The following is an 8,030-nucleotide window of genomic DNA, read 5'->3' as shown; positions in this document are numbered from 1 at the left end:
TTCTATCAAAAGCAAATGCTAACCCTTACACGTACGTTTATTATTATTTGCGTCCCCAATTAGATCTAAATCCTTGCGGAACTCCATAGGCCTGTTGTGGCAACGGTAAATACTGACACAATTGAAGTATCGAATGTCAGGTAAACGTAAAGTAACCCCTTAAAGTAATTAATTTAATTACAAGCCTTTCCATGTAACGAAGCCTATCAATTAACCCGTAATTTGACTAATTAAATGCATATCGCTTGGAGTCTAGACGTTTGTAAAAAATAATAGGAGATCATAATGCCTGAAGAAATTTTTTACAATTACAATCCGCTCAAACTTAGAACTAAATTTCTGAACGCAGAAACGCAAACCAACAATTAATTGCAAAAATACATCACGATGAATTGATTTATGATTTCAATCTCAGTATTGTATATTAATAATGAAATGGAGTCTTTATTATGTTACGTTACCTTATTAGTTGTTTCTTTTATTTATATGTAAAGATTAAGGCCAGGAAAACATATTTTACATCTGGTTACCTAAAACTCAATTCATTGTTATCTATGACTATAGCTAGTTCTAATGACAAACGATGTTTACGATATTCCTACAGCAATAGTGACATTAATTTACGTTCCTGTTTTATACTATTCCCTCACTTGACAGTTGATAATGAACTTGTTAATAAACAAAAGCCTTCGTAATATTAATGAATTCCATAAGCAATGAGCGTTGAATTTGTTTTTGGTGTATTTTGTTGCCTCCGGGTGCAATTCTGTTGAATTACGACCGGGCCCTGTTGACCGCGGCGCAGGTGTAGGGTTAACATCTGAATTTATTGTTCATTTATTGTATTCTGGCCGGGGCAATCTGCAGAACATGTCATTTAGGTATACACTAAGTTATGTTTAAAAAGATAATTTAAATCTAATGTTTTTGTTTGCTGCATGATAAGGGTATGACTAGAGAATTAGCCTCATGCCTGGTTCTATTTCTATTCAAAAATAACCTTATTTCGGAGTATATAGATGCAATATTTTTTCGTAATAATATTTTTTTTAAAGTATACATTATTTTTTTATTAATAATTACATATTTTTATATTGAAATATCGCTTTGTAGCCGGTTAAAAACAGAATGGTGTGAATATATGATATATATTGAGATGAGCTGACTTAATCTTAATTTTTTGTTTATTTATTTGCTAGTGATAAAATAATCAGCGAAAATTATTTTAAAATAACGCAGTAATAAGTTAGTCAATAGCAGATTCCAAGTGACACTTTGCTCTTTCATCAATAAAAAAATAAAAGACAAAATTAATTACATGAAAAAGTCTTGAAGTAAGATTAAAGATTTTATAAAATTATTTTTAGTAATTTTTTTTATTTTCATAATTTGTAAGTAAAATATATTAAATTTCACTAGTCCGTCACTGACAGGGCAGGAACATAGCTCGAAGGTTAGATGGTCGTTAGGGCAGTAAAGGCCTCGAATAGCGACCACGTACGTACTTAGTAGGCCTCCCACAAGACCGTAGACGTAGACTTCCTCCCACACATAGTAGGACTGATAATCTGGTCACGATCGCCAGAATAGCTGGATAAGGGCAGCGCAGGACCGATCTTTGTGGAGAACTTTGACCAGCTTATCACAGAAACGCGTTCATTTAGATTAGAGTAATTTGATGCTATGTAATCAAAAGTATTCAAAACCACACGAAAAAAATAATAAACTAAAAAAAAAGTCAAAATATACTACGACCTTTAAGACTTTTGAAGTAATATTATTACGTAAATACATTTTTTTTTGTATGAAACTTCTAACTCTTACTGTATCATAATTTATATTGGCGACATAAGACTGCGACTATAAATCTTAATAACCCGAAAGATTTACATTTCAGAAACTCCATATCACACCGAAAGATATTTACGACAATGGCCCAATAACTACTATACTAATATATATCTATTCTCGTAATGGCGTACCTAAAGGCACAAAAACGGACAAAGTAAAACCCTTTTAACTATACGAGTAGTTACAAATAAAGCATCGGCCGGCTGATACGGTGAGACACTATATTATACGATTCGTTAGGATTTCCGACCCTTTGTTTCCCTTTTCGCTTATTGTTAGTGCCTGGGTGGCAATATCAGGTAATACGTGTAGCTTAATGAAGCTGGGCCGAGTTCACTTTGTTTGTTGGAGACACACACGCATATACTGGATATACGATAGCATTGTCTTTGTGTGCTTTGTCGTGGAAGGTTTGGTTCAACTGACACGTTGTATTTATATGTATTGCTTTTTTTATAACACATACAGAAAAAGATCGAAAAGGAAATGCTTAGGTAGTTTATAATAAAACAAATTCAAACTATTAATCGCTTGTGCTATGGGTGTCACACAACGATATAATTAACGATCTGCATACTTAAACACATCCAAAGACATATCCATATTATTATAAGACAAATATTAGCGGAATTTACACTCAAGATAACTAGAAAAATTTGGATAATTATGGATTTCCGCGAAATAACGCCTATGTCAATAAATTTTCTGATTAAACATACATAAATAACTAATATAAATTCCATAATAAAATCCATGAATCCATACCGGAATTCGAATCCGGGATATTTATTCACTGGGCTATATAGATCGTCATTATTTGCTCATGGAGCATGGATGTGAGTTGACAAGGAGAATGTGGTGTGTTAGGAAAGGGCATAATTATCATCCAAGATCAATTTCACAATCAGAAGTGGGATGAATCTTTCCAGAATTGATGCAAATGAGAAAAACCTAAGAAGTAAGCCTTTAATAGGCTTATATAGTAATGCCGTTTTTTAATGACAGTAAGGGACGAGACGAGCAGGACGTTCAACTGATGGTTATTGGTACGCCCTGCCCAATACAATGAAGTGCCGCTCCAAATTCTTGAAAAACCCAAAAATTCTGAGCGGCTCTATTCTTGCGCTCGTCACTTTGAGACGTACGATGTTAAGTCTCATTTGCCCCCAGTAATTTCACTAGCTACGGTGCCCTTCGAACCGAAACACAATAATGCTTACACATTACTGCAGAAATGGGCGCCGTTGTGGTACCCATCATCTACCAATAAAAGAATCTATCTATCATCTAGAAATAAAGCTAACGAACAAAAGAGAGGAGAGTTTTAGGTGGCTTTCTTTATCCCTTGTTTTTGTATGTGTAGAAGACCTAAGCCTACTTGGACAGATAATAATAAATCAAATCAAATCTTATCAAATCTAGCATGATTTTATTTTAATTATTCGCTATTATTACAAATGTTACTCATAATGCCTACTTAAAATTGAGCAAAAATATCATAAATATTAACCTGGGAGTATTTTAAGGATTCCTCACTTGAAGGATAACCAATGTTACTATGTCTGTCCGTCTGTAATCGAGCTGTAACTCATAAACCATAGTGCAAGACTGAAAATTTGAAAGTGTGTGCATTACTAGTACCGCTACAAAAGGCAAGGATAAAATATGTAAATTTTATAGGAGTTGGCATTTTACTTAGTATCGTTTCTTTTTAATGACTCCGAGTTGTACACATGACTGGTTTTTATTTGGCATTACTTTTTATTCATCCTCGGATACAACACGATTCAAAACGTCATAATTTCACACCGAAATTTAGTAAACAAACAAGAATAATTCACGCAGTATCTGGAATTAACAAGGAAATGTTCGGTAGTCCCGTAAGGCCGGTTATTTGTTGAACCGTCCAAGGGAACGCGACGGTCGGCATCTAGGGAAAAAAGTTGTAGCGATTCGAAATGTTTTTGCCAACTAAGCATCAGAGCTCCTTTGATACAAGATGTGGGTCAATCACTTGTTTATACTAGTTTGGGAGTTTTCGTGGGCAATAAATGTATTTAACGACTTGTTTTATTACTTCCCAATAGACTGATTCATTGTGTATATAGACACACTGTACTTTAAATATTTTCGCCAGTAAAAAGTAACGGAGCGTTTTAATATATTTTTTGTACTTGTATCACAATTATATTGATGATAAATACAGAAGACAAAGTCACGAGTACTGCTTGTTTTTCAAATAAATTCGATGACTGGTGCCGTTTTGCATATCAAACGGTTAATAAGTAATGACAATCACAATTCATCATCGGAACCGCATCTCTTAAAGAAATGATTTCTTTGCACACCAATCCTCCTGTCCTCAGGGACGGTATTTCTAATAAACAATCTATGGGGAATATCCTACTGTAGTAAAATTATGACAATTGATTGGTAACAAGGTTCCATGTCACAAGTAAAGAAAAAATACTAAATCAGTTATTTGTAGTTATTTTAAAAGTTTATGATATGTGTGTGATATTGATATGCTTACACCTACAACAATATTATTGACAAATTGTTAATTTAACTGTGAATCTGTTTTTTTTCTATTAATAATTGTCTTTGTTTCTATTATTTATAATACGACACAAATAGTAGTTTATACGTTCTAGTATTTTAGAGGTTATTTATTATTAGAGATGGCTAACGGACGACCTGATGAAAAGTATAATACTGTGATGCTGTTCGGAAATACATCAGCTGGCATTTGTTTCCACAAGTAACTAGGTGAGGCGGAAAGTTTCTTGAATGTCTCAAGAAACTTTTTAGAACGGTTTTGGTATGCCAATTTAAAGAAGGTCGAAAAGAGAATTTAATTCGTCTATGATTAATTTAACTTTATTCAAGTTAAGGTTTTTAAGGTTTAAAAAATATAATTTATCTATCATAATAGATGTCTATTGAATAAAGCAAAAACAATACTTTAAAATATCTGGTTTTAGTCCTGGATGAGCGGATGAGTTATTTAATATAATCTAATATATAAAATTCTCGTGTCATGGTGTTAAAAATTGAACTCCTCCGAAACAGCTTGACCGATTCTCATGAAATTTTGAGTGCATATTGGGTAGGTCTGAGAATCGGACAACATCTATTTTTCATACCCCTAAATGTTAAGGGTGGTCCACACTAAATTTTTTTTTTAATTTTTTTTAATTTGTTTGATTATGAGTCAGCATTAATAAATACATACAATGTCAAATTTTCACCCATCTACAATCAACAGTTACTTATGTATCGCGATTTTAATATCGGCAATACAACGTTTGCTGGGTCAGCTAGTGCATGTATACAATTTGACATATAACTGTTTTATCATAGTAAATAAAATCCATGCTTTAAAAAAAGAGATTTATAGTAATAATTTAATTTTAATTAAATTAAATTTAAAACTGATTAATCATAAGACACTTAGCGTTTTCTAAACTTTAAGTATTTGGAAATTAAGATTGACATATTGAAATTTGAATTCAAGATCTATTGACGGATTACAGTAGAAAACAAACTATACCAAATTTAGAGATCGGATAATGAAAACGCCCGTCACTCACCGTCATCATGATTATTCAAGTGGACATCTTGTTTCTTAATCTTTATAAAAAAAAGATATTCATAATTGCTATCGTTCGTTGGAAGTATAATAATTTTGTAGAAGGAAACATTCTCATACGAAATAATATATACGCTGTTCCGTTTGCGGATTAAACCAGTCCAGGTAATAAACATGACATAAAGACACCTGGCAAATAATACGAGAAGGGGAGGAATATGAAAACAAATATCTGTCTGTTTGTACAGCGCGGCGATAGAGTCGTTTCATCTTATCCTTGCTATTTATCACCGTATAAATATTACAGGGACATGAAGGGTTAGCTTTTTTCATAATTTCACGACCCCTTATTCAAGTATATGCTTATCAAGTAACAGTGAGCAGCTTCGATTCCCGTTAGGAACCTTACATACGTCTTGTTGCGGCTTAGTTCAACTGGACCTTATATTTTCTGTAGATGAAGCATCAGCCTGAGAGTTGAACAAAGCATAGCGAAGATTTATCAACGATACGTTACTCGAACGGTTATCTTAGTTGGCAGAGCACTCGCACGTAACGCGAGAGGTCGTGGGTTCGAGTCCCACATCGTTCATAATATTTTGTTTTCAAATTTTATTTGTGTGTTAATCCTAGAAGTGAGGGCTATCACTTTTAAAACATAACAAATTGTTTAGATTTACAAGAGCGACATCTCAAGTCAATTTCCTAATATGCAAATATTGGGGTTGAACAGGTTATCAATCGTAAAGTAGATCCTGTAGATGAAGCCACAACCTGAGAGATGAACAAAGCCTACAAGATTTTATGACGATACGCCAATCGAACGGTTATCTCAGTTGGCTGAGCACTCGCACGGAACGCGAGAGCTCGTGAGTTCGAGTCCCGCATCGTTCATAAAATTTTGTTTTCAAATTTTATTTGTGTATAAACGCACTTAGCCTACTGAAGATAAGCCATCAGCTCAACGAATTTCGTCCTGTTTTGTTCCAAGTTTCTTCGTTTGATGGTCTGCAACACCTCCAGGATTCTACCCATCCGCTGGAATGCCTATATATTCAAAACATTCCGGGTAGTATTCTCCGTTAGCACGAAATCTCAAAAGAATCTACAAAAGTATTTGCATTGCAGGTCTAGGCTTCAACCCAACCAGTCTAGATACTTAGCAGCCATGTTGACAGCTGCAAGCTTACGAAAGCTATAATGCTGGACCCTTACTTCTTACTTAAAATTTAAAAACATGAAGATAAAACATTATCTGCGTCTCATGTTTTTAGTCTCGTCAGTTTAAGTTACTGTGATTTACTTCAATTCAATTGGCGTTTGTTACAGATTTCTTTATACCAGACTTATTTACCAGTGGGAGGCTCCTTTGCACAGGATGCCGGTTAGGTTATGGGTACCACAACGGCACCTATTTCTGCCGTGAAGCAGTAATGTGTAAACATTACTGTGTTTCGGTCTGAAGGGCGCCGTAGCTAGTGAAATAACTGGGCAATTGAGACTTAACATCTTATGTCTCAAGGTGACGAGCGCAATTGTTGTGCCGCTCAGAATTTTTGGGTATTTCAAGAATCCTGAGTGGCACTACATTGAAATGGGCAGAGCGTATCAATTTCCATCAGCTGAACGTCATGCTCGTCTCGTCCCTTTTTTTTTCATAAAAAAAAAAAAAAACAAACACGGATAAAATAAAGTAATATAAAATATTATTAGTCTACGAAAGTGTCTTCATTGTAAAATTATTGGCGCCTAATTTCATCATGCTTGGTCTCCTCTGACATTTCAGGAATTTGGAGCATTCGTGAAGGGAACGACAATATTACGACGAACAACCCCAAAATTTAGTCTGTGAACATAAATGCTTTCTCCCCGATATTGTTTCGTTATAAGATACTGAAAGTGAACAAGAAATACTTTTCAAATTATTTATAAGATGCATATTTTATTACAAAACTATAATGAAAAATTCTGAGCGGCACGTCACTTTGAGACAAAACCAAAACAGCAAGACGTTAGACTTAACGTTGATGTAAATGAGACTTCATTTGCCCAGTAATATCACTAGCTACGGCTCCCTTCAGACCAAGACACAGTAATGATTACACATTACTGCTTCATGGCAGAAATAGGCGCCGTTGTGTTACCCATAATCTAGCCGGCATCCTGTGCAAAGGAGCCTCCCACTGGTAAAAAACTACATAAGAATACTGTAAAGACTACGTAATTAGAGGCGGGTTTGCCTTAGTAAAAATTGAAATATAATTAAATACGACAAGTGCAGTTATTTGACTTAAGTTTGAAATAGTCTTTTACAGGATTATAGCCGTCACCTGTCAATGTATCAATGACATCACGTTTCATACAATCGAGTGAATCGCATTTTTCTTACGGCCATTCCCAATATACTATCTATAGATAGAGATAAATGACTACCTACTACGGTCAGTTATTAGCTGTCAATAATCTGAAGTTGTCCCAATATACCCGATAAGTCATTCTTATCGCCATATATTGGGACGCGTGAATTGTAATTTCAATGATATACTTACTACAAGTATAGACCCGGCAAACGTTGTATTGCCATATA

At 34.4% G+C, this 8,030-nt stretch overlaps 1 non-coding gene across 1 annotated transcript; it reads left to right on the top strand.

Annotated features, from left to right (window-relative positions):
- The first annotated feature begins 5,962 nt into the window (after window positions 1-5,962).
- Trnay-gua (transfer RNA tyrosine (anticodon GUA)) lies at window positions 5,963-6,035 on the top strand. The gene has a single exon. It is a non-coding gene; the product is annotated as a tRNA-Tyr (tRNA).
- The last annotated feature ends 1,995 nt before the right edge of the window (window positions 6,036-8,030 follow it).

This window comes from Leptidea sinapis, chromosome 8 (assembly GCF_905404315.1).
Source record: "Leptidea sinapis chromosome 8, ilLepSina1.1, whole genome shotgun sequence".
Taxonomy (NCBI): Eukaryota; Metazoa; Arthropoda; class Insecta; order Lepidoptera; family Pieridae; genus Leptidea; species Leptidea sinapis.
Note: the sequence above shows the minus strand (reverse complement) of the source record. Positions and strands in the feature narration are given on the sequence as shown.